At 52.4% G+C, this 25,843-nt stretch overlaps 1 long non-coding RNA gene across 1 annotated transcript; it reads left to right on the top strand.

The window, feature by feature from the left end:
• The first annotated feature begins 12,908 nt into the window (after window positions 1–12,908).
• LOC139176462 (uncharacterized) lies at window positions 12,909–21,444 on the top strand. The gene is made up of 2 exons (XR_011560975.1): window positions 12,909–17,363; window positions 18,148–21,444. It is a non-coding gene; the product is annotated as an uncharacterized lncRNA (long non-coding RNA).
• Window positions 21,445–25,843: the final 4,399 nt, after the last annotated feature.

The following is a 25,843-nucleotide window of genomic DNA, read 5'->3' as shown; positions in this document are numbered from 1 at the left end:
AGATTAGAATTGTTTTTATGAGAATCTTATTTCTCTTTTCTCTGTTCTATATTTGTCTTTTTGTTATTATTTTTGCTACAGAGGCATATGTTTAGATTCGTTGACCTTTTAAACCTTGAATTAAAAAAAAAAACCCCATCCTGATATCGTCTCAGCAGTATCTTCTAGCGGAGAGGAAGATATCCACCCTGTAAACCTGAGGTCTGCAGTTTCAGTATGCTGAGTCACCTGGTCTTTGCTGGGTCAACCCATTCTGAGCCCGGGGAAAGTGCAGCAGAAAAATCAAACCGTGAGCTGGTCTGCCGTTATTTTAAGTACGAATAAGACTGGAAGACGCTCACGTGCTGATGCAGAGTGACTTAGTATTAATTTTAGAGCTTATTTCTGGAGGTTTCTTTTCGTTTGTTTGTTTGGCTGCCCTGGGTCTTTGCTGCACTCGGGGTCTTTGGTCTTAGTTGCGGCACGGAGCATCTTTCGTGGCAGGATGCGGGGTCTAGTTCCCTGACCAGGGATCCAACCCAGGCCCCTTGCCCTGGTAGTTTGGAGTCTCAGCCACTGGACCAAGGAAGTCCCTGGAGATTTCTTACCTGATAAGTCCTTTTTCTGATGGTCATACGTTGGTGAAATTGTGTAAATGTTTCTTCCCATTCTTAGAAAGTGAAAATGAACATAAATGGAAAAGCCCTGGTCTTGCATGGTTTACAAAAAAGAGAAACTTAATCTTGACCATTATTCTGAGGTTTTGCATAATTATGTTTCTTGAGTTAGTTTTCTGGAAAGACCTAATAACTGGCAAATAAACCACATACAGTAATGAACCAGATCTTGAGAGGTGATGTCCACCTTCGGTTGAACTTTCTGGAAGTCTGTTTTCCTATTTTGATTTCGGAGTTGAATAGACCCTGAGGAGGTATGGCTGTGACTGTTAATAGAGGAAGTGGCAGGAAGCTAGAGTTTCCTTCGAATCAGAAAGTTTACAGAACTCTTGATGGGAATGCAGGCTACAGATGAAGATGAAAGTCAGAGTAATTTGTACTGAGAACTGCTGCTTTATTTTTATCCTATAAAAGTGGTTCCTCTAAAGTCAGTATCTGGGACTAGAGAGAATGCAAACACTCCAGGAAGTCAGAAATGTCTGTTTACCAGTATTAACAAACATCCTGGGTCATTTCACAAGGTGGGAATTTACTACGGGGCCAGTTACGGTGCTTGGCCTCCAGCAGGTTCGCGTCCCGAGTGGGGAGCCGCTTCGCGGCCCTCTGTGGCCGAGCCTTGGGCATGGCGCCCCTGGGCTCATCTGGGACGGAGCACTGGCCGCTGCCCTGCGTGAGTGCTGCCCACACCCACCACGGTGTCAGGAGCCTCCACTGCCTTCTCCAGGCCAGCCTCAGCCATCTACAGACAAACAAGCTGCATTTTTTTTTTTTTTTATGACCAACTGATGGCCATGCTGGGTCTTTGCTGCTGTGCGTAGGTTTTCTCCAGCTGTGGGGAGCGGAGGCTGCTCCCGGCATGGAGCTCGGGCTTCCCGTGGCGGTGGCGTCTCTTGTTCCCGAGCTCAGGCTCTAGGAGCGCAGGCTTCAGTCGTTCCAGCACGTGGCCTCGAAAGCGCAGGCTTAGTGGTTGTGGCCCATGGGTTAGTTGTCCGAGGCACATGCGATCCAAGTTCCCAGGCCAGGGATGGAACCTGTGTCCCCTGCAATGGCAGGCAGTCTTGACCACTGGATCACCAGGGAAGTCCTGCGACTTGTATTTTAAATACCTTCAGGCCGAGTGTATGGAAACTCAGGGGCTACATCGTGCCCACCGCCCTCCTCACCGTGGCTGAGTGAGCCACCTGGTGTCCCTGCAGAGAGCAGGGAAGGTCGTGAATCTGACGACTCACGGGCAGGAACGTCGTCAGCAGCTTAGAGCGCGTGCTTCCCTCAGTGAGTGGTTCAGAGGGAGAGGGCAGAAAAGCTGGGCGGCCAGACGGGCTCTGAGAAAGAGTCTAGCTTGCTGCGCTCTGTACTCGGGGCTGTTGTGTGACCCACGCAGGTGAAAACGTGAACTGTATTCAGTATCGATTGTGTGTTTTCCCAGCCTAGATTGATGGCCATGATACGGTGACTTGGCATTAAAAGAACAAATTAAACCCCTCAGCTACCTGCCTTTCACTCAACTCTGCAGAACTGGGGCGGGGAACAGGGCACGTGTTTGCCAGACGAGGGCGTGGGCTCCAGAGGTCGGCTGGGCCTGAAGACCAGGTGCAGACAAGCATGGCTCTGTCTCAGCTGTCACGAGCCTGGCGAGCAGGGACAGTTGCTTTGATCGTGGTGAAGTTGGACAGTTTCTTCACAGGTCCCAGTGTGGGCCGGAGGAGACACGCAATAAGTGGGAGCTTCTCCTCTCATGTCCTCAGAGGCCCAAGCGTGACTGGTCCGCAGCACAGCACCCCAGAGTCCCTCAGAGCGGGGGCGGGGGGGGGTGCTGTGTCTGAGTTTCCTCGTGAAGATGCTGCTAAGCTGCTAAGTCACTTCAGTCGTGTCCGACTTTGTGCATCCCCATAGATGGCAGCCCACCAGGCTCCCCCGTCCCTGGGATTCTCTAGGCAAGAACACTGGAGTGGGTTGCCATTTCCTTCTCCAGTGCATGAAAGTGTAAAGTGAAAGTGAAGTCGCTCAGTCGTGTCCGTCTCTTAGCGACCCCATGGACTGCAGCCTACCAGGCTCCTCTGTACATGGGATTTTCCAGGCAAGAGTACTGGAGTCGGGTGCCATCGCAAAGATGGGCTTTGAGCAAAGATCTGAGGTCGGTAAGTGAGTTAACCCGGTGGGGGGTTTCAGAGGGAGCGGTTTCAGGCAGAGGAAACAGCGGAGGTGAAATGGGAAGTTGCCTGCAGGCAAGACTTAAGATGAACAAGGAACTCAGTGTGGCTGGAGGAGAGTGAGGGGCGCTGAGATGAGACGGGCCTTGGGCTTTACTAGGAGAGAGCTACGGAGTCATTGCTGGGTGTTGAGCTGAGGAGGTGCTGTGACTGAGGTCTTAAGAAGATTGCTCCGATGGCTGGGTTGAGATCAGACTCCTGGAGGCAGGTTTGAGGCAGGGAGGCCAGTGAGGGGCCACGGCCTTGATCCAGACAGGAGAGGGGAGGAGAGCATCGACCGCTGCTCACGGAGGTGGGGGGAGGGATCAGATCCCGGGTACATTTCGAAGGTGGGTCCAGCAGGATCTGTCAAGGACTATGCACGGATGTGTTCGGCATGAATCCTTGGCAGAAGGAGTTTGCCAACATGTGGGATCGGGGAGGAAAGGCAAATGAAACAGAGCTGAGGGGACGACCAAGACGTCATCTTTGTCCACGCTGAGTCCCATTTGCTGGGTGCCCAGGTGGGAAGAGGGGTGTGTCTGGTGACACATTTGCAAATTTTCAGCATCAGTTCAGTGCGGTCAGTCAGGTGCGGTCCGAGGCCTCGCCCCCGTGTGCCGTGTGCCGGGCCCTGTGCTGAGAGTGACACAGCCCTTTGGCTTGTTTCTTTGGCCGTGCCGGGTCTTCCTGCGGCCTGTGGAATCTTAGTTCCCCGAGCTGGGCCCCTGCCCTGGGAGCCCGGAGCCTTAACCTTGGACCACCAGGAGGCCCCAGCTCGTGACACACCTTTAATCCCTTCATCCTGGTGGCTGCCCTGTAGGAAAGGGAGTGTCCTTATCTGCAGGCGAGGAAGCTGGCTCAGGGAGGCCACTGTGGCCACTGCGGGTTATCTTCCTGTCTCAGGTCCATCCCCTTAACCACCAGCCTGCCTTCTCCTGTGTCAGGTCCTTCTTGGCCGCGGTCAGAGGGTCCTTCCCTTGGAGACTGCGGGCTTCCCTCTGTCTCCCAGAGGAGGCACTCTGCAGCAGAGGGAAGGATGTGCTGCTGCACATACTGGTCTGGTGGCAGTGCGGGGCAGGAGGGCGATCTGGGGGAGCTCGGCTGGACGTGGGGCTCTTGGGGGGGCTTGAGGGCTGACCAGCCACGTGGCAGCCGGAGAAAGGCATAGAGCAGGGAACCAGGCTGGGGAGAAGAAGGAGCCTGCGGTCTGGGTGATGACACCCCTTTCTGAGAACAAGCGCGTCCCCCTCCCACGTGGCAGGAGAAAGGCGCATCTCCCGCCCTCCTGCGTTCCGGGGCGTGTGTCCCCACCCCTGGGCTCCAGACAGAGGGAGATTCAGGGGGCTGGGGTGGTGCTCGAGGTTCCCGGGATGCTCCCCCACACCGTCAGGCGTTTCGAGATATTTGCTTCCACCTTGTTGGGGGACCGAAATGTGGTTTTTGATGAGAGATGCCAAAGTGATCCTGGGGCTGTGATTTGCACAGATTTCCAAGATTTGAGTAATGTTACTCTGAGTAGAAAGCTTGTATTTCTTCACTTACGTGAGAAGAGTTCCTCAGGGACTGCGTCTATAAAAAGAAAAGCAGAGACTTCCCTGTTGGTCTGGGCGATTAGCACTCAGACTTTCCACTGCAGGGGGCACAGGTTTGATCCCTGGACTCAGATCCCACGTGCCTTGTATGTAGCATGACCAAAAAAAAAAGGAAAGCAGTGATGCCAAGTTATGCCAAAATGTTTCGTTGTAATAATGAGGCGTCCAAAGACCCATGCACTAACCACTGGGATATAAACCCAGTTCCTCTTCTTAAGGGATGTATTTCCATTAAGATTTTATCTTTTATGTTGAATCATCGTCAAAGTTTATGATATGCTTCTGATGCTTCGACTAACTCTGTACTGTTAATAATTGGGATTTACTGCTTCTCAATCCAGAAGTTTTTTTGTGTGCTTAAATTATGGTCACAGCAACTTTGAAAATTTTAATTTTGAATTATGTACATAGCTTGTGGATGAGTTACACGGAAAGGTTGTCAGTAAAATACTTTGAAGCTTAAAGGTAAATGTGGCTTAAAATCGGTGAGCAACATAAAAGCTTCTACGTGGATGTCTACAGCAGCAGTGTTCAAGACAGCCCACATGTAGGAACAAGCGAGCTGTCCACCACTGAGGAGCAACCGAGTGAAGTGTGGTCCATGCGTCCAGTGGAGCGGCTTTGGACAGTAGGAAGAAGAGAGCCTGGATCACGGAAACGTGGTGCTGCCTGAAAGAGGCCCTCACGAGAGACCGCACGCTGTGCGACGGCCCGTGTTTGAAAGGTCCCGAGGAAGTGAACCTACAGACCCACTGGGGTGGCTCTGGGCTGTGCTACGGGAGTGGGGGATGGGCGTGATTGCCAATGGCCATGGGTTTCTTTTAAGGAGATGAAAGTGTTTTAAAACTCATTGTGGGCGGAAAAATAGGAAAAGAGGGAAAAAAGGGTCGGGGGGTGTGTGTGGGGGGGAAATTCCCTCGTGGTCCAGTGGTTAGGACGCAGCCCCCTGGGTGTGTCCCTGCTTGGGGAGCTAAGATCCTGCTAGCTGTGTGGCCTGGCCAAAAAATAAGCAAAATAAAGAAAATTGATTGTGTTGATGGTCGCACAAATCTGTGACTATGCTAAAAACCACGAAATTTGTACACTTCAAATGGATGAACTGCGTGATGATGTGACTTATATGTCAATAAAGCAATTAAATCTGTGGGGTAAGTGGAATGGAAAAAGAAAGAAAAAAAGAATGATGTGCCATTTCTGGCTTTATGAAAGATTTGTGCACTCACAACACTGTCAATGAGTTGCTTTGCAGCCATTTAAACTCGGGTTAAAAAATGTGGATGTCAAATTGAACATTGCCCAGGGGCATGCAGTTTTCGTTTTAGGATATTCATGAGGAGAAGAGTTTGAAGCCCAGTGAATTCGATCTCCTAAAGGCAGTGCTTAGGTTGAGGGAGACCAGAGGCTGAGGAAGGAGAATTGGAAACAGCAGCCTTGGGAATCTGCGGCTCGGACTCATCGCATTCCCTGTGGAGCCCGGGTTCTGTCCCTGGTCGGGGGACTAAGATCTCAAAAGCCACACTAGCAGCAGCCTCAGAGCGAGGAAGGGAGGGTGTGGGGACAGCTTCCAGGTGCAGGGACTGGCTGGCGTCCCCGCGACTTTGCCCTCGGAGGACGCAGAGCCGTCTTTGGGGACCATGATGGGGCAATGATGAGCTCCTCGACTTGGTTCCATGCATTTTAATGACCTTGTTGCAGCGCGGTGCAGAGTTGGTGGCTGGAAGCAGAGTTCTGGGAGGTCATAGGAGGGGGTGACAGGGAGGAGGAAGTGAAGACACCGGCCTCGGAAGCTGGAACAGATAGTGGGGTGGAAATGTGGTAACTTTGGCAGGAGTGGTGTAAAGGTAGCTGCTACTCTGCGGATGCAATCGCCGTGAGCATGTTTGCGGATGAAGGTGAGAGGCTGGTGAGCGAGACTGAGCGTGGGGGGCAGACGCCCATCCCTGCAGGGCGCCCGGTGTCCTCAGAGGAGCCAGGGTGAGGGGAGCCTCCTGTGACCCCAGGACCCCCAGCAGCCAGGACGCCGTGGCCCTAGGGAGTCCGCCTGTCTCCCAGCGGCCCACCGATGACGTTGAGGCGTCTAGGCTATGACAGCGTCGGGGGAGGGGGTGGGTGCGCGCCTCACCTGGCAGCAGTCTTGAACTTGGTTGAGGGTAAGACTGACTCCCAGTATCTTGGGTAGGAGAGGAAAGGGGTGCTCAGGTTTACTCACCTCAGTAATTTGAAAGACGCTGGATGTTAGACGCTGATCCACCTCCAGGGCTAGAGGAAACGGTGGGTCGGAGGGTGGAGCTGCCTCCTCCGAGCCTGGCCACACCCCTACGTTGCCCTGACCCTCTGGGGGCAGGAACCACAGCCCAGTGACCAGAGATCCTGTGAACACTCGCCGGGGACCGGGCGGCCCCCTCAGTGCTCCGCTGTCCCTCCGGCTCACGTGACCCCATTTCAGCATGCTTATGCTCGTAGAAAACGCTCTCAACAATCGCTGCACCAGCAAGAGAGAGGAGAAGAGGTGTTTAGAAATAGGAAGAGAGAGGTGCGGTTGGGACGAAGCATCTTGCTTTAGTCTCCATGGCAACAGGTGGAAAAGAAGCCTGAGCAAAGGCAAGTTCTTGTGGCTGTGTCTGGACCTTCATGGCCACTTGAGGTCACACTGCGCGTGGCAAGGTCACGGCAAGGGAGCTGACTCCCCCGCCCAACCCCCACATCCCCTGAACCTTCTCAGTACTCTTTCCATGCTTCTACGTCAATGCTGAGAGAACCGGAGCCTCCTCTAAGGAGGCCAGGGAATAGTGTGGTCCCAGGTAGATGCATCTGAAGCCCCTTGGCCGTCCGTGAAGTTTCCCAGGCTACACTTGGCTGTGAGCACCCTAGTAGTAATGGTAACAGTTTATAGCAGGAGAAATTATTAACCTTTGTCTTTGAATTCATACTTAGTGCTGTCGTTGTTTTTACAGTGTGTGGTATCTGGATATTACGTTCCCCTTGCGTGCTAGGAGCTTTGAGAACACAAAGATAAATCGTACATGGCCTGAATAGCAGTTCTTACCCAGGCGGCCACGGATCCTTGTCCTTGGGTGGAATTCAGGGGCTTTGTGAACGTGGATGGAAAAGAAGGTCCATTTTCAGTAACCTCCAACTGCAAGGCAGCGTTTCCTTCAGAGATGAGCAGCTATGGAAGCCCGGGGGCAGAGCGGTCCCTGTGACTGTTGGGCGCATCACAGCTCTCGGCAGCTCTCGTGACATGCAGTGCACTTGTAACATAAAAATAATGGTAGTTACCAGACCTAGGACTTCCCTGGTGGCTCAGACGGGAAAGCCTCTGTCTACAGTGCGGTAGACCCGGGTTTGATGCCTGGGTTGGGAAGATCCCCTGGAGAAGGAAATGGCAATCCACTCCAGGGCTATTGCCTGGAAAATCCCATGGACAGAGGAGCCTGGTAGGCTACAGTCCATGGGGTTGCAAAGAGTCGGACACAACTGAGCGACTTCACTTCACCTGACCTAGACACCCATGTTACTGTGTACATCAAATGTATATTTTAATATTTAACTATTTCATAATTGTTGTTTAGTTGCTAAGTCATGCCTGACTCTTTGCAGCCCCATGGACTGCAGCACACCAGGTCTACCTGTCCATCACCAACTCCTACCGTTTGCTCAAACTCACAGCCATTGAGTCGGTGATGCCATCCAACCATCTCATCCTCTGTTGTCCCCTTCTCCTCCTGCCTTCAATCTTTCCCAGCATCAGGGTCTTTTCAAATAAGTCAGGTCTTTGTGTCAGGTAGCCAAAGTATTGGAGCTTCAGCTTCAGCATCAGTCCTTCCGATTAATATTCAGGATGGATTTCCTTTAGGATGGACTGGCTGGATCCCCAAGAGATGCTAAAGAGTCTTCTCCAGGACCACAACTCTAATTAGCTTTCTAATTCATAATTTCTAATTCCATAATTAGCTTTCTGCATATGTCTGTGTATTTTGCCTGATTCTGGGGAGGTTTCACACAGCCGCCAAAGGAAACCAAGGCACCAAACAGGTTAAGAACCCCTTTAGGTGTAGTCTGGGGTGAGGCGGTGATGGGAGCCGAACCAGAAGCCTGAACAGATAGAGTCAGTACAAAGTGGAGAGAGGAGGTGAGAAAGATACCCTGGGGCCCCGGAACCCTGGGGAGGGGCCCCTCTGGAGACCCCTGAGCTGTGTCTGCAGGACTGAGGAGGAGGAGAGAGGCAGGGGCATGGGGTGAGTCTGTGCGGGGCCCTGGGGGAGGGGGAGCGCCGAGGCCAAGGGCTGGCTGGGCTGAGTCCCGGGGGCTCCAGACTGATTCACAGATAGCCGGGGGGCCAGTGAGCTCGCCTTTAGAGGTGGACGCGGTGGACAATGCTCACTTTTCTTGAAGAAATTCAGTGACATAATAGAATTTTTCAAAGCGGCGTCATCGATGTGTGATTCACATCCAGTCAGTGCACACACGTGCCACGTTTTGACATTTGTAGCCACCCTGCTGGCTCAGATGGTAAAGAATCCGCCTGCAACTCGGGACACCGGGGTTCAATCCCTGGATTGGGAAGGGCCCCTGGAGGAGGGCATGGCAACCCACTCCAGCATTCTTGCCTGGAGAATCCCATGGGCAAGGGGCCTGGCAGGCTACAGTCCATGGGGTCACAGAGTCAGACACGACTGGGCGACTGAGCACGCGCGCGCGCGCACACACACACACACACACACACTGTGAAAGCATCATAGTCACGGTAAGGAGTCTCTCCATTTCTCGCCCCCCCCCCCGCCCCGCAGAGGGTCCGTAGCCCCTCCTGCCTCCATCCCCAGCTCCTGCCCATCCCTGGCCCTTGGGGAGACCCACAGGCCACGTCCTCTCCTGGTCTGGCTTCTTCCAGGGTAGCACGTTTGAGATTCAGCTGGGCTCTTACAGTCACTAGCTCCTCCCTTCTTACGGTCGAGTTGTATTTACTGTAGAATCATGTACGTATTTACGTTTGGCTGTGCCACGAGGCATGTGGGATCTTGGTTCTTAGTTCCCCAACCAGGAATGGAGCCTGAGTCCTCTGCAGCGGAAGCGAGGAGCCTTAACCACTGGGCCACCAGGGAAGTCCCGAGTCGGGTACTTTAAAAAGGGGAAAAGCCCAGACCTTTATTTTCATAACAAAATTTGTAAAGGGAATGAAGTTCCTAATCCTTATCCAATGGGAATGTGGGTTAAGACGTGTGGTCAGAGTGCATTCCCGCCCTGGCTTCTCTTACCAGCATTGTCAAATCTGAACCCGTTTGGAATGTTTTAGACCCGCAGGAGGCAGCCCCCCAGGACTCGAACCCAAGCATCTGCGTCTGCGTGCACGGGCGCTCTGGTGGGAGGACTGGGGAGGACGCTGCGCGACGGAGCACAGCCGGCGGCCTCTGGGTCGTCCCAGCCTCCTGCTTCAGACGCCACCGGGCAAGCACAGCGTCCCGCCTTGCACAGAGAGGAAGCGGGGTGCAGCGAGCTGTGAGGATGGTTACTCAAGACAGAAGTGTCGGGGACAGATGTGGCTGCCTGCGGCCGGGCCCCCGCCTGGCTCCCGTTTAGGAGAAAATGCAATGCTTTCACTTTAACTTTTGCTGTTACGTGGGTTGTGAAAGGATCTTTAAACTGGAGGAGCTAAGGCTTACTTCTCAACACTGTCCTCTTTCCACTGGGTCTGGGCCGGCATTTATCAAGGGTTCACAGCCCAGTGTCCTGAGGGCCAGGGTCACGCGGGCCCGTGCCGTGAGGGCCAGGGGGACGCGGGCCCGGAGCCGTGTGGGCCAGGGGGACGCGGGCCCGGAGCCGTGTGGGCCAGGGGGACCCGGGCCCGGTGCCGTGAGGGCCAGGGGGACGTGGGCCCGGCGCCGTGAGGGCCAGGGGGACGCGGGCCCGGTGCCGTGAGGGCCAGGGGGACGCGGGCCCGGAGCCGTGTGGGCCAGGGGGACCCGGGCCCGGTGCCGTGAGGGCCAGGGGGACGCGGGCCGGGTGCCGTGTGGGCCAGGGGGATGCGAGTCCAGTGCCGTGTGGAGCACAGTCACCCGGAGTCGCCGGGCTGGGTCAGTCCTCGCGGTAACCCTGGAGTGGGTGGGGCAGGTGGACTGAATGAGAGTTCAGTGGTGTTCTGACCCCTCCCAGGTCACGGGAGGTTTGAGGATCTGGTGAAATCATGGGTCCTCTTTCCCAGAAAGCACACAGATGTGCACACACACTGTTCTACAATGATTTCAGAGTTCAGAGACTCCTGCAGCTGGTCTGTAAGAATGACCTCAGGCTGAGTGTTTCGGGCACTGAATGAAGTAGTCTTGCCTTCAGAGTCACTGATGAGAAAGGTCAGAGATGGGGGCCGGGTGGGGGTGGTGCGGTTGGCGGTATCTTGATGGACAGGCCTATCTACCAGAGAGGACTAACACCCCACCCCAGCCAGTACCCTGGGCAGGGTGGGTGTTAGTCTCTGGGAGGCGGTGCTCCAGGCAGAGCGAAGAGTCTGAGAGGGGAGAATGGAGTCCAGTCTGGATGGAGAAAGATTATGGACTCGCTGGAAACAACCTCAGAAAAGTCAAAGTGGAAGTGTTAGTCACTCGCTGCGTCAGACTCTGTGACCCCTGAGGACTACATCCCGCCAGCCTCCTCTGTCCGTGGGATTCTCCAGGAAACAATACTGGAGTGGACTGCCATTCCCTTCTCCAGGGGTCTTCCCCACTCGGGACAGAACCTGGGTCTCCTGCATTGCGGGCGGCTTCCTAACCGCTGGCCACCTGGGAAGCCCCATAGAAGGATCGTGAGGGGTCATATTGTGAGCAATACTGGAACCGAGGAACGCGCTCCTCCCCACCATCACCCGCTGAAATATTCTGTAACTCCTTTTATTTTATTATTTTTTTAATGTGGGGTTTTGGGGATGTATATAGGTGAATAATGCATATTTATTGTCAGAAATTAAAGATGGTGACACAAATAAACAATTCTTATATAATATAATCTGATCTCTATTAATAGCTGATAGTTTTATCTTTTTTGTCTTCTGGCCGAGATGCACTGCATCTGGAATCTTAGTTCCCCGACCAGGGATTGAGCAGAGGGCTGGCTGCCCGCTGTCGGATTTTCTTCTGCGGATTTGACTTTCTTGCCGTTTCCCCCTCCGTGTCCTGTGTCTGCTCCTTAGCCTGTTTCTCAAACTCTGGAGCTCCTGCTCCCCACCTCTCCTGGCCTTGCACACTGACCTATTCTCTTCCTGATCTCGCTTGATGATAAGGCAGCCCATGTCAAGCGCCTGTCATGCACCCAGCACCGTGTTGAACAATATCACACGTAATGTTCACCACACCCCCGTTGCATAAGGGTTCATCTCTCCCCTGCACAGATGTGGGTGCTCAGGGCGGAAGCTGCTCTTCCGAGGGCACGTCCCTGGGTGTGTGTCCCCTGGTCTGTGGCTTCCCTCCGCCCGGCTCAGGGGCAGCTGCGCATCCCTTTCCACCTGGGGTTTCCATGGATACCCAGCTCAGCCTGAATCCCACCCTCACCTGTCAGTGGCGACCCCCAGCCTGCCCCCTGACATCGCTGAGCCCACGGGTCACCCTGACGGCGTCTTTCCCCTCCTGACTCCCCTGCCCACAGCGTGCCCGGGTTTGGGGTTGGTCCCCATCCTCCAGCCTCCGGAGGGCCCCTCAGTGAAGGCCTCCCCGGGGGTCTGCAGTGCAGCCGCAGCTCCACGCGGTCGGTCCCCTGCCTCCCGCTGAGCATCCCCTCAGCGTTCTCGCCCCGGAACCTGTCCTGTCTTCTCCCTGCCTCAGCGACTGCCAGTGGCTCCCGTTTACCTTGAGAACGGAATGCAGCATTTTTTAAAAAAGATCTGTTTGCAGCTGCGGTGGGTCCTCATTGCTGTGCAGAGGCTTGTCTAGTCGTGGGGCTGCTCTTCACTGTGGCGTGTGGGCTGGGTGTGGTGACTTCTCTTGTGGAGGAGCACGGGCTTAATTGCTCCTCGGCACGTGGAATCTTCCTGGACCAGGGATCGAGCCTGTGTCCCCTGCATTGGCAGGCAGGCTCTCAGCTGCTGAACCACCAGGGAAGTCCCAGGGCAGTGTCTTAGGGTGATACGTTTGTGCACCGTTATGACCTTCGCCTCCCCTCCACCCCTCGGCTCCGCTCACCCTGCTGCTTTCTCTACTTGCGTCCTGGGTTCCAGTCCCAGGAAGGACTTGAAGTTGTAAAGAACAGGGTGCCGGCTAGGTCTCTCCTTTGCTTCTCTGCCCTGTAACCCCCCTCCCCACTTTCCAGGCTGACTCCCGGGTGTCAGGGCCTGGAGGTCTTAGTCCCATCTCTTCCCCCCACCCTCTACGCCCAGCGATGCTCAGAGTCTATTTCCATCTGATTCCTACGTGCTTTCCCTTGAGCAAGGATTTGAGGGTAGAGCCTGATTCCTTTGATCACCTCCAGGTTCCTGTGGACTCAACAGATGCTGCGGAAACGCTAGCTGAGTAAACCACAGTGTTGTCCCCGAGCTTCGGTCGGTGGGCTTAGCAGGACCGTAGTTCTGCCCATCACGCCACCGTCTGGAGCAAGTGGACGTGAGCCTGCATCTCTGATGTTATAAGAAAGAACCATGTCAAGTGTGTGAATTACAGTTTGTTTCAACATGTCAGTCGCTCAGTCCTGTCTGACTCTGTGCGACCCCAAGGACTGTAACCTGCCAGGCTCCTCTGTCCATGGGATTCTCCAGGCAAGAATACTGGAGTGGGCTGCCATTCCCTCCTCCGGGCATCTTCCCAACCCAGGTATTGAACCTGCATCTCCCGCACAGCAAGTGGATTCTTTACCGTCTGAACCACAGGGAAGCTTGATATAGTGTTCTGAATTGTGAAATGTTGTCCCGTTTTAATCAGATGGCTTCTTGCTAGGACCACAGTCCCTCCAGCTCTTGCCAGATTTAGTGGCTTCAAACAACCAAGTCTCTAGCTTGTGATTCTGCGGTCAGAGGGTTCGGGTGTGGCAGCTCCTGGGATTTCTCTTGGGTGGGTGGTGTGCCTAGAGTCAGCGGTGGGCTAATTGGTGGCCACACGCCCAGGAGGCCCTGCTGCAGTGCTTGGAGGGTGGCTGGAGTCTCTGCTCCACCTGGCTGACTCGGCCTGTTCACTCGGGGGTGCTGGGCCCCCAGGTGCAGCGAGAGAGCACCCCCACATACATGGGGGGAGGCGGCGTTAAAGTCACGACTTGCATCACATTTGCGACACAAGCCCCGGGACGGATTTGCAAGGCATGGGGAACCTGACTTTTGACGGGAAGAACCTCACTATGACTGAGAAAACGGGTGCAGGAAAGACATTTCGGTCACTTTTACAAACTACCTCATGGAAATGGAGTTCCGCAGTGTCTGACAACTGTTAGGCACTTAACAAAAATCTGGATTTTTGGGCAAATTTTTGGCCAAACAAACACGTGTACGTGCATTATATTTATTTCACAGATAAAGTTGAAACTTTTGTAGGAAAAACTGACCTTCTCTTTCCAGGTCATTTTATTTTTGGATCTTTGATATTCGTGTTATGTAGAGTTCAGCTATTGCAGAGCTCCTAATAAAATGCATCACTACCTCAGATGCAGTTTTGGAAAGGAGAGTTACTGAAGAATTCCAAATTCGGTGTAGAATTGAATTAATTAAAGATGATAACTGGAGTCTAATATTTTGGGGCTAGTGCCTGGGGTGGATAAAAAGCTACAGAGGTTTGGTTTGCATTTCAAGAATATCTCAGGCATGAAGCCACTCCGTATCTCTGTGCTTCGTTGTCATTTCCAAGGAAAACATCTACCGACTAGAATAACTTCATTTTTCTGAAGTTGTTTGCATTTCAGTGGTCAGGTCACAGTTCAAGCTGCCTAACACGATGATTTTACAGATAAGCAAGCTGGACTTGGGTTACAAAACAGAGGCGGAAATACGGAGTCAGGTGGGCAGTGTTTATTGCTCTTGCATGCCAGGGTCCAGCCACCCGACTCCATCTGACGCAGCAGCCGCTGTGACACACAGATGGATTGGGCCCAGACTCGCCCCCCGCTCCCCGCCGCCCCCGCCTCCGGGGCTCAGTCAGAGCTGGGACGGAGGGATGGGCGACCTTCCCAGAAACCCCTGCTCAGGAAATTGTGCAGGCTCTGCAGCTGAGCCTCAGGTTTTTAAAAATCCCTTCCCTCCTTCCTTCCTTCTCTCATTTGGACCTCAGTGTTTTCTTCCTCTTTTTAAATATTATTTGGTTGTGCTGGCTCTTAGTAGCAGCGTGCAGGATCAGTTCCCTGGCCGGGGATTGAACCCACGCCCCTTACACTGGGGTCACAGAGTCCTACCACCGGACCGCCAGGGAAGTCCCTCTCGTTAGTTTTTATTATGTGAAGCTTTGGCAAGCAAGGCTTCCATCATTCAAATGGTTTTCAAAGATTCTCTTTTTAGTTCATTTCTGATTTTTAAACATGGCCCTGGGATCACTTTTATAATGATATCCTTCATTATTCTCCACCCAGTTTTGTTGAGCTATAATTAACATACAACATTGTATTCATTTAAGTTGTAGCTCGCTTGTTGTTTTGAAAAATTTCAAACCTAGAGAAAAATTGAATGAATAATACAATGAACGCCTGTATTCTTTTTACCTGGACTGACCAGCTGTTAACATTTTGGGCATTATTGACAGTTTTGAAAAGTCCAGGTAAGTTACTCTGCAGAATGTGCCTTGATCTGGCTGTGGCATGTCCTCCTGGGCAGAGTCGGAGGGACAGCTGGTGTCTTACTCAGGTGAGGTGGGTCCTCTCAGAGCACCCCATCAGGTGAATGCCAGGGTAAGAGGACTAGAGAGCCTCCTGGTGAGGGTGAAAGAGGACAGTGAACAAGGTGACTGGAAGCTCAACATTAAAAAAACCAAGACCGTGGCATCCAGTCCCATCACTTCATGGCAAATAGAAGGAGGAAGAGTGGAAGCAGTGACAGGTTTTATTTCTTGGGCTCTGAAATCACTGCAGATGCTGACTGCAGCCATGAAATTAAAAGATGCTTGCTTCTTGGAAGAAAAGCTGTGACTAACCTAGACAGCATATTAAAAAGCAGAGACATCACTTTGCCAACAAAGGGCTATACAGTCAAAGCTATGTTTTTTTTCAGTAGTCATGTGCAGATGTGAGAGTTGGACCATAAAGAAGGCTAAGTGCTAAAGGCTGATGCTTTTGAACTGTGGTGCTGAAGAAGACTCTTGAGAGTCTCTGGAACTGCAAGGAGATCCAACTAGTCACTCCTAAAGGAAATCAGTCCTGATACTCATTGGAAGGACTGATGCTGAAGCTGAAGCTCCAATATTTTGGCCACCTGATGCGAAGAGCTGACTCATAGGAAAAGACCATTATGTTGGGAAAGACTGAAGGCAAAAGGAGAAGAGGGTGGCAGAGGATGAGATGGTTGGACAACATCACTGACTCAATGGACATGAATCTGAGCACTATCTCTAGGAGATAGTGGAGGACAGAGGAGCCTGGTGTGCTGGAGTCCATGGGGTTACAAAGAGCTGGACAGGACTTTAGCGACCGAACAACAGTAACAACACATGACTGCCTGGCTCAGAGGCGCTCAGCAGACTTCTTCCCTGCCGAGTCGTCCGCCTCCTTTTTAACTAAGAAGCAGTCTGTTGGGTGATTCGCAGAGTCTGTGTGAACGTCCTTTCTTCCAGGAAACTTTCACCCCTTAGCGTTAGCCCGCAGGCTGACCTTCGCCCGAGTCGGCTGCTCCCACGGTGGTTTTCCAGTCGAGCTACGTTTGTTTGTCGGCAGCCAGTGACTGTGCATCCAGCAAAGACGGTTCAGGAATTATCTTCGCCTGTGACTGTCATCTTTTATTTGGAAAAGGGAGTCTTTGCTGATAGAATTAAGGATCTTGAGATGAGATTATTCAGGTGGGCCCTGAATCCTTGACGCATGTCCTTGGCAGGGGGAGACAGTGTGGCCGCCATGGCCCCCCGAGCCCCCCACCGACTCAGGAGCAGGAGCCTTCTAAAGCAGGGGCTGAGCCACCACACCCCCTGTTCTTACGGACCTTTCAAACTCAGGGTGGTGTTTACATTTTTAAAATTGGTTGGAAAAAATTAAAAGAAGAAGAGTTCATGACATATGCAAATGATACAGACTTCCCATGTCTGTATCCAGACACAATTTTACTGAAGGACAGGCACACAGACATGTACATGTGAAGGACAGGTGCACACACACGTACGCGTGAAGAACAGGCACACACAAGTGTACATATGAAAGGAGGCGCACATGAAGGACAGCCACACACATGTACACGTGAAGGACGGGCACACACACACGTGTGAAGAACAGCACACACGCGTACATGTGGAGGACAGCCACACACGTGTGTACATGCAAAGAACAGGCACACACGTGTGTACGCACAAAGGAAGGCACACACGAGTGTGCACACAAAGGACAGGCACACACACGTGTACACATTGTCTCGGCCGCTTTCCTGTGAGGCTTCAGCCTTGGCTCATTGTAAGAGAGCCCATCTGGACGGCCCAGTCCTGACTATTCACTCTTGGCTCTTACAGCAAACATTTGTCCTCCCTGACCCCAAGAAGGAGCAGGCATTGCTCGAGTAGACTGGTCTCTCTGCTTCCTGATCCTCAGTTTTTCCCGTGCGTGTTTGACTCCACTTTGCCCAAACATTTATGTGGTCAGGAAATATTTAGTGAGCATCTACTTCTCCCCGCAAGTAGGTCAAGGGGCTCAGCCCTGAGAGTCTCCCTAGGTCAGTAGAGGGGTGTCTGGAGCACTGGGGGCAAGGGGCTGAATCTGTGTTAATTCCTCTCCAGCAAAGGGTATGTGGCGGCTGTCAACAGGGAGAAACCAGGGACAGGACTTCCCAGGTGGTCCAGCAGGTAAGGACTCGCCTTCCAACGCAGGGCACTCGGGTTCCCTCCCTGGGTGTGGAACTGAGAGCCCTCACGCTGCGGGTCAGATAAGCCTGGAGAAAGGCCGTGTGCTGCAGTGGGGACTCAGCATGGCCAGAGTGGAATGAATGAATGAAGCTAAAGAAATCAGTGGAAGAAGCCGCGTGCCCTCTCGGGATTGACTCCTCGCCATGGGCCGCGTCAGCTCCCTCCAGGAGGGGCTTCCACTCCTTTCCAGCTTGGGCTCCCCTGGCACCTGCGGGGCTCAGAAGCTCTGATCTCCGCTTTGCCTCTGCCTCCTCCACCTGGGGCTGTAAACGCGTCTGAGACACCCCAGAGGCCCCCTTTCCTCTTCCGCCACGGTTTCCACTTCCTGCCCCGTCCCAGCTGTTAAAACTGCACTAGCTGCGGAGGAGCTCTGAACAAGGAGAGCCATCAGCTGCTCCCAGGACAAACACCCTCAGTGCTCTGCAGGCACGGCCGCTTTAATCTCATTGTTCAAGTCTTTTCTTTAAATGGGAAGAAAAGACAGTGAAGTTGCTCAGTCTTGTCCGACTCTCTGCAGCCCCATGGACTGTAGACTACCAGGCTCCTCTGTCCATGAGATTTTCCAGGCAAGCGTACTGGAATGGGTTGCCATTTCCTTCTCCAGTAGATCTTTCCAACCCTGGGACTGAACCCAGGTCTCCTGCATTGCAGGCAGACGCTTTACCATCTAAGCCACCAGGGAAGCCCATCAAATGGGAGGTATTTTTGTTCTCCTATTTTGCAGATGAAAAGACTGAGGCTCAGGAAGGTGAAGGAATTGGCCAGAGGGAACAGGGCTGTGGAGCACGGAGCCTGGAACTTGAAGACGGGCAGTCTGGTCCCGAGCCAGGCTTCTGTGGGGACAGGCCCAGCGCGCGGCGCACTCTGTGACGGAAGGACGTGCCGGCAGCAGCCGTGGCTCCTTTCTCTGTGAAGGCACCTCTGCTCACATCCTCGGCTACATTGTTGCTGTTGTTCAGTCCTCAGTCGTGTCCGACTCTTTGCGACCCCATGGACTGCAGCACGCCAGGCCTCCCTGTCCATCACCAACTCCCGGAGTTTACTCAGACTCATGTCCGTTGAGTCGGTGATGCCATCCAACCATCTCATCCTCTGCCGCCCCCTTCACCTTCTGCCCTCAGTCTTTCCCAGCATCAGGATCACCTCCAGGTACAGGCCGAGGAGAAAATCGGTCTCGCGGGCTGACCACCTTCCACCAAAGGGACTTGAAAGGCCTAACAGGCCAGACGCTGAAGGAAGGATGGAGGGATGGAGAGGCGCGCTTTCGTTGTCTGGGGCTGCCATACCTTGGCAAGATTAAAGCATCTCCCCAGCCCAGGGTGCTTCTCCCCGGGACCCCGGTTGTTCAGAATACCAGCAGCCGGGCCTTCAGCAGGACCAGCCACCCGGCAGTGCCCGAGGCATCCGTGGAATGTCACTCAGGTTCCCAGAAAAGGTGGAGCGGTCAGATAAGGATGGGAATGTGGCGGCCAGGCAGGATTCTTGACGGAGCCTCCCAGGCCCTCGGGCCCGGAACGGGAGGCTGTGTACACTGGTGACCTGACTCAGCATGGCCCTGCCCACTGCTGGCACAGGATAGGTGCCCCTGGGCAAGGCTGCCTGGGCCCACGCTCGCTCCATTTCAGACACACAGGAGGCCTACCTTGGGAACTTGAGATTAACAGATCCACACCACTAAATGAAAAATAGATAAACAAGGACCCACTGTTTAGCTCAAGGAACTGAGGAATGGCAATCCACTCTAGTATTCTTGCCCGGAAAGAATTCTTGTCCATGGAAATCCCATCACAGAGGAGCCTGGCGGATTACAGTCCACAGGGTCGAAAGAGCTGGACACAACTGAGTGACTGAGCACTCACATGTTATAGTCAATATCTTGTAATAACTTATATGAAAAAAATCAGAAAAAATATATATGTTGTTGAAAAAAATACATATATTGTTGTTGTTGTTTAGTCACTCAGCTGTCTCTGACTCTTTGCGACCCCAGTGACTGTAGCCCACCAGGCTCCTCTGTTCATGGGATTTTCCAGGCAAGAGAATTGGAGTGGGTTGCCATTTCCTCTTCCACAGGATCTTCCTGACCCAGGGACTGAACCTCTGTCTCCTGCATTGGCAGGCGGATTCTTTACCACTGAGCCGCCAGGGAAGCCCATATACATGTTATATATGTATAACTGAATTGCTTTGCACTATACCTGAAGTATATTGTCACTCTGCTTATTTAACTTATATGCAGAGTACATCATGAGAAATGCTGGTCTGGGTGAAGCACAAGCTGGAATCAAGATTGCCCGGAGAAATATCAATAACCTCAGATATGCAGATGACACCACCCTTATGGCAGAAAGTGAAGAGGAACTAAAGAGCCTCTTGATGAAAGTGAAAGAGGAGAGTGAAAAAGTTGGCTTAAAACTCACCATTCAGAAAATGAAGATCAAGGAATCTGGTCCCATCACTTCATGGCAAATAGATGGGGAAACAGTGGAAACAATGAGAGACTTTATTTTTTGGGCTCCAAAATCACTGCAGATAGTGACTGCAGCCATGAAATTAAAAGACACTTGCTCCTTGGAAGAAAAGCTATGACCAACCTAGACAGCATGTTAAAAAGCAGAGACATTACTTTGCCAACAGAGGTCCATCTAGTTAAAGCCATGGTTTTTCCAGTAGTCATGTATGGATGTGACAGTTGGACTATAAAGAAAGCTGAGCGCTGAAAAATTGATGCTTTTGAACTGCGGTGTTGGAGAAGACTCTTGAGAGTCCCTTTGACAGCAAGATTAAAACAGTCAATCCTAAAGGAAATCAGTCCTGAATATTCATTGGAAGGACTAATTTTGAATCTGAAACTGCAATACTTTGGCCACCTGATGCAAAGAACTGACTCATTTAAAAAGACCCTGATGCTGGGAAAGATTGAAGGCAGGAGGTGAAGGGGACGACAGAGGATGAGATGGTTGGATGGCGTCACCGACTCAATGGACATGAGTCTGAGTTAACTCTGAGAGTTGGTGATGAACAGGGAGGCCTGGCGTGCTGCAGGCCATAGGGTCACAAAGCGTCGAACACGACTGAGAGATTGAACTGACTGAAACCTGAGACATTGCAAATCAACTATACTTCAACTCAAAAACAAGCAAAGAGTAATATGCACAAGCTCTAGGGAATTCCAGCAGAATGGAAATTCCCTTGTTCTCCAGTGTGTGTGGAGGGGAATTATTAAAATGATTTTTAAAATTCATTTTTTCATTGAAGTATAGTTGATTTACGATGTTAATTGCTGCTGCACAGCCAAGTGATTCCGTTACACATTTGAGTGAAGTGAGTGAAGTCGCTCAGTCGTGTCCGACTCTCTGCGACCCCATGGACTGCAGCCTATCAGGCTCCTCAGTCCATGGGATTTTCCAGGCAACAATACTGGAGTGGGTTGCCATTTCCTTCTCCAGGGGATCTTCCTGACCCAGGGATCGAACCTGGGTCTCCCGCATTGTAGGCAGACGCTTTACCGTCTGAGCTACCACGGAAGCACCTTTACACATTTTAAAAAAATACTTTGTTCTTTAAGCTTCAGTAAAATTATAGTCTTCAAAAGGGAAAAGCAAAAAGGAGGTCCCAAGCAGTTGAGTGACTACAGGGAGGCCTGTGTCTTGTGTTAATTCACTGCTGCCTCTAGGCTGGAAGGGGACGAGGGTAACTCCAGGTTTCCTGGATCTGTAAACACCTTGTTAGGAAAGTTTTGTAGAAATCAATCATTAGACATGATATTAATAGCACAAAATCAGCTTGGAGTTTCCTGAGGGTTTTTAGTTACAGCGAAGCAAACTGGGGGCTTCTCTGGTGGTCCAGTGGTTAAGACTCCGCCCTCCCATGTAGGGGACACGGGTTCAACCCCTGGTCAGGGAACTAGGATCCCACATTCAGAGGGGCAGCTGAGCCCCGGAGCCCCAGCTACTGAGCCTGTGAGCCTCAAGGAAGACCCAGCCCAGCCACAAATAAACAAATAACTGCATCATGTAAACCGTTGTCAAGTGTTAATGTTTTCTGCATTTTCGTCTGTGCTCTCCTTTAACAAAGTGTTCAAACATCAGGACCCCGGAATACAAACCGTGTCCCATCTCAAATGATGGACGTGAACACGCACTTGTGCGATTCTGACATGGGACCGGGGGCCTGGGGGCCTGGCTCACTCCGCGTGGGAACATGTGGAATTTACTTGTCGTTTTCAGGAAATAAGGTGTCATTGTTAGGAAGGTTTCCTGTCATAAAAATTTCTCTAATTTGGTTTTAAGATAGCAACCTTAGATGTTGTTTTTGACTCAGAAATCTATAGGAAATCTAAAATTGTATCTTTTTTTCCCCCCTTTTTATGTGTGGACTTGAGTGTATGTGGGAGAATTTTCCATGTTTTCCACAGACAAAAAATGAGCTGCTTCTATTCCTGGTAGTGAACAGTGTGATGATGTTTGTGTTGTCTGCACGCATGTGTGCAGACGCCCTGACATTAAAAGGAGGAGAACTCTGTGTTGGTTTTGGTGACAGGTTCCAGGTACAGAGACCATCCTTCTTACTCCTCGAGCCCTCGTCCTGAGAGCTGGTCAGCCTGCCAGCCTTAAGGTTATAATCTGGGGCCAACAAACGGTTTTCCAACCCGAAGCTTCTCTGGCTTGGCCCTCCTGACCAGGCTTGCACTCACAAACAGAGCTGGCTGCTTCTGGTTTGCTCAAGCCACGCCTTGTTTGTAAAAGGAAGAAATAGTCTGTCCTTAGTCTCTTTACATAAAGCATCAGGAAAATAAATACTTCACAAAAGTCTTTGCAGTGTGATTGAAGAAGTTAAATATTGAAGATTCAAAACCCAATCAGAGCTCTTAAAAGAAACAAACAAGGCCAGCCGGGAGGAAGCGCTGCTCTTTGTGGGAGCAAGAAGCTGCTGCTTTGGGGGACGGCGGGGGAGGGGGCTGCTTGGAGGGGAGGGCTGTGGGCACCAGACCAGGTATCCAGGACCCCACACCCCCGTGGTCTTCTCTTAACCCTCGCCTTTTTAAAAAACTGTGATACAGTGTATATGACGAAATTCACCAGGTCAACCACGCCAAAGTGTCCCGTTCAGTGGCATTTGGCACGTTCCCAGTGTCAAGCACATCGCCATAGTCCAATTCCTGCCCCAAGCAGAAGACTCGCCCCCATGGAGAAGTCCGTCCGCTTCTCTCCCTGCCGGGGCCCCTGCCTTCTTTGTATGGACTCACCTCCTCTGGACACTTCGCACAGCAGAATCCCACAGTATGTGGCCTTTTGTTGGGGCTTTTCCCGCATAGAATGTGTTTCTGGTGCTCATCTCTGCTGTGGCGTGTGTCAGGATTCCATGCCTTGTTATGGCTGAGTTCCATTGTGTGGATGGACCACGTTTCATTCATCCATTCATCTGTCAGTGGACATCGGGGTTGTTTCCACCGTTTGTCTGTTGTAAATAATGCTGCTGTGAACATCTGCGTGCAAGTTTTTATTTGAAAACCTGTTTTTAATTCTTTCTGGTGTATAGCTAAACGTGGAATAGCTGGGTTACATGGTAGCCTGCAATGCGGGGGATGTGGGTTCGATCCCTGGGTCAGGAAGATCCCCTGGAGAAGGAAATGGACTCCAGTGTTCTTGTCTGGAAAATCCTGTGGACAGCAGGGCGTGGCAGGCTACAGTCCATGGGGTCGCAAAGAGTCAGACACGACTGAGCGCCTCAACAAGAACAACTTATTGAGAAAGCACTAAACTGTCTTTTCTCTTGCCTTTTAAAAGAAATATTCATTTTATGTATTTGGCTGCACCAGATCTTAGTTGCGGCATGTGGAATCTAGTTCCCTGGCCAGAGATCGAACCCAGGCCCCCTGCATTGCGAGTACAGAGTCCAGCCACTGGACCGCCAGCGAAGTTCCTCTCTTGCCTTTTAAATGCCCCTCTTAAAAATTTACCACACAATTGCTATTCCAAAATAAATTATGGGATGTGTTAAAGAACGGTTATATTTCTAGACAGAGCGTTAAACATCTAAGAAGTTTCTATGGAGCCCAAATGCACTCAGCATAGTTTGCTAAATAAACAAGCAAACACACAGCACTTAGATTTATTTACTTCCCGCCAGAGTTGGCTCTTTCCTACAACATTCAGGCTTTTACACAATCCAGAGTCTCTTAAGAGGATGGTTATAAATGGATTATACGGTCACTGCCCACTTTGGTTTTCCACTTTCTGGGTCAGATGGCAGCTCTCTAATCTCTGATTTGGCTGGATGCAGAGTAATCCCAGGGCGGATCTGAGTTAGTGCTCATCTTCCATTTTTTGTTTGCTACTGCTTAAATGTCCTGGTTCCCCAGGGCAGGTAGGAGAGAAAAGACATGATTCAGATAATACTGATGGATGGGGACTTCCTGGTCCCAGCTTCCAGGGGACATAGTGAAGAGCTGGGCGTTTGCCTGCCTTGGACAGTGCGAGCTCACCGGAGGGGCCAGCCCGTCCCTGCAGGCCAGCTCCCACCCAGCTCCCTGGGTTCCAGCCTCTCCAGATCCCCGGATTTGGGGATGTAGTTCAAAGGTGCTTCTCTAAAAGGCGTCCGCCGTCACCCGGGGCGAAGATCCAAAGCACTCAACAGTCAAGACGGCACCAACCAGTTGGCATAGGCTGTGGGCTGGGGAAGGGGCAGCAGGTTCTGGGAGCCCTCCCAGGGCTCAGACTCCACGCGGCAGTGGCGGAAACGCCGGCTGGTCTCAGGATCCTGGGTTAGGATGCAGAGGCAGCGGCTCTGGGAGGGAGTGTCAGGGTTGTGACTATGGGCCAGCTGACAGGCAAGCATTTTAATGCCTTAGCAAGTAGCAGGGCTGTCCTGCCAGGCGAGGAAGATCTATCATCTGCAAGGCTGGAGCGTGTTTTCGTGTGTCCTCACAGTGCAGCGATGCCCCGTCCGCAGAGGGCGAGGGCCTTGGGGAAGGCGGGGAGGTGAAGGCAGAGCCTAGAGTGGAGAGTTCCGGCTCCCGCCTGTTTTCAGAGACAAGGACGGCGTGTTGAAGATGTAGGAGGCAGTGGTGGGGCCTGGAGAGCGTGCTGTGGGCAGGAGAGGAGGACTGAGAAGCAGCCAGCAGCAGGGGAGGCCTCTGAGACTGGGGGCTAGACGGCAGAGGTCACATCTGGGGAGGGGGCGGCGAAGGGGGCATCCTCTCCGGAGACAGCCGCCAGGTGGGAACTGGGACGGCTCAGCTGCTCTGGGCGAGGAATCCGGGTGGCAAGGGTGGGTGGGGCTCCTCTGGGTCTCCAGCGTTGACTTTCCAGCCTCCCATCTGAAAGCTGCTTCTGCCGGGTCCTTGGGTGAGGAGCCGGAGTACAGGCTTCCAGCCTTACCTCTAGGTCGTGTGCATCCTGCTAACGCTGAGGGTGCTGCTGCTGCTGCTGCTAAGTCGCTTCAGTCGTGTCCGACTGTGTGACCCGATAGACGGCAGCCCACCAGGCTCCCCCGTCCCTGGGATTCTCCAGGCAAGAACGCTGGAGTGGGTTGCCAGTGCTAACTGGTGCTAACCCAGGCCTCCAGACACTGAATTCAGAGTAATAATAAAAGCAGCATTATTACTACTGTGTTGATCCATTATATAAAACATAGTGTACTAACCCCATGTAAAATATTCTGCTTCTGTAGAAGTTTCATAGAATTGGTTTCATTCCTTTTTTGGGGGGCCGGGGTGCTGCACCCTGTGGCTCCTGGGATCTTGGATCCCCCACCAGGGGCTGGGTCCATGCCGTCGGCAGTGAAAAGGCAGAGTTCTAACCACTGGACAACCAGGGACGTCCCAAATCGCTCTCACCGATTGTAGGGATGACATTCTCGTTTGAAGATCCGTGGGTACCTCTAGCTCTTTGCAGCTTGTTATCCCTAGAGATTTGCTGTTCATTTAATGTACTGACAACCACAACAACAGATGTCCTTTTCGGGTCCATAAGCCCCAGCTCTGGAGAGAGGTGGCCTGGATTTGAATCTGACCTGACCCTCAGTGACTGACATGCCTGGGCCACTTACAGGCCTCCAAGTCCTCCCTGCAGGACGAACCCGAGTTACGGGGTTAAACGTCCTGAAGCGCGTGGCGTGACCGCACAGTCGCTCGGACCTAACTTGCTTTCGGTCCAGGTGAGTTTCTACGAAGGACAGATGTGCTTCTCCTCCGTGCATGAGGTAGTGCAGCCATCTCACCCGATTCCATACAACGGGCTCACATTCCGTTCCTTCCGTCCTTGAGGGAGGGAGGGTCAGAGAGGACGAGTCTGCCTTGTTGGCGAGGGAGGGGTGGCAGGGTTTGCCCTCGCAGGTGCCTGGCTGGTCCCGGGGCAGCCGGCGGCCTGGGCTGCTGCATCGTCATGTCCCTGGAGCCCAGGATGCTGCTGGCCACA

Source organism: Bos indicus, chromosome 16 (assembly GCF_029378745.1).
Source record: "Bos indicus isolate NIAB-ARS_2022 breed Sahiwal x Tharparkar chromosome 16, NIAB-ARS_B.indTharparkar_mat_pri_1.0, whole genome shotgun sequence".
NCBI lineage: Eukaryota > Metazoa > Chordata > Mammalia > Artiodactyla > Bovidae > Bos > Bos indicus.
The sequence above is the reverse complement of the archived record's forward strand: the minus strand, read 5'-3'. Positions and strand labels throughout refer to the sequence as shown.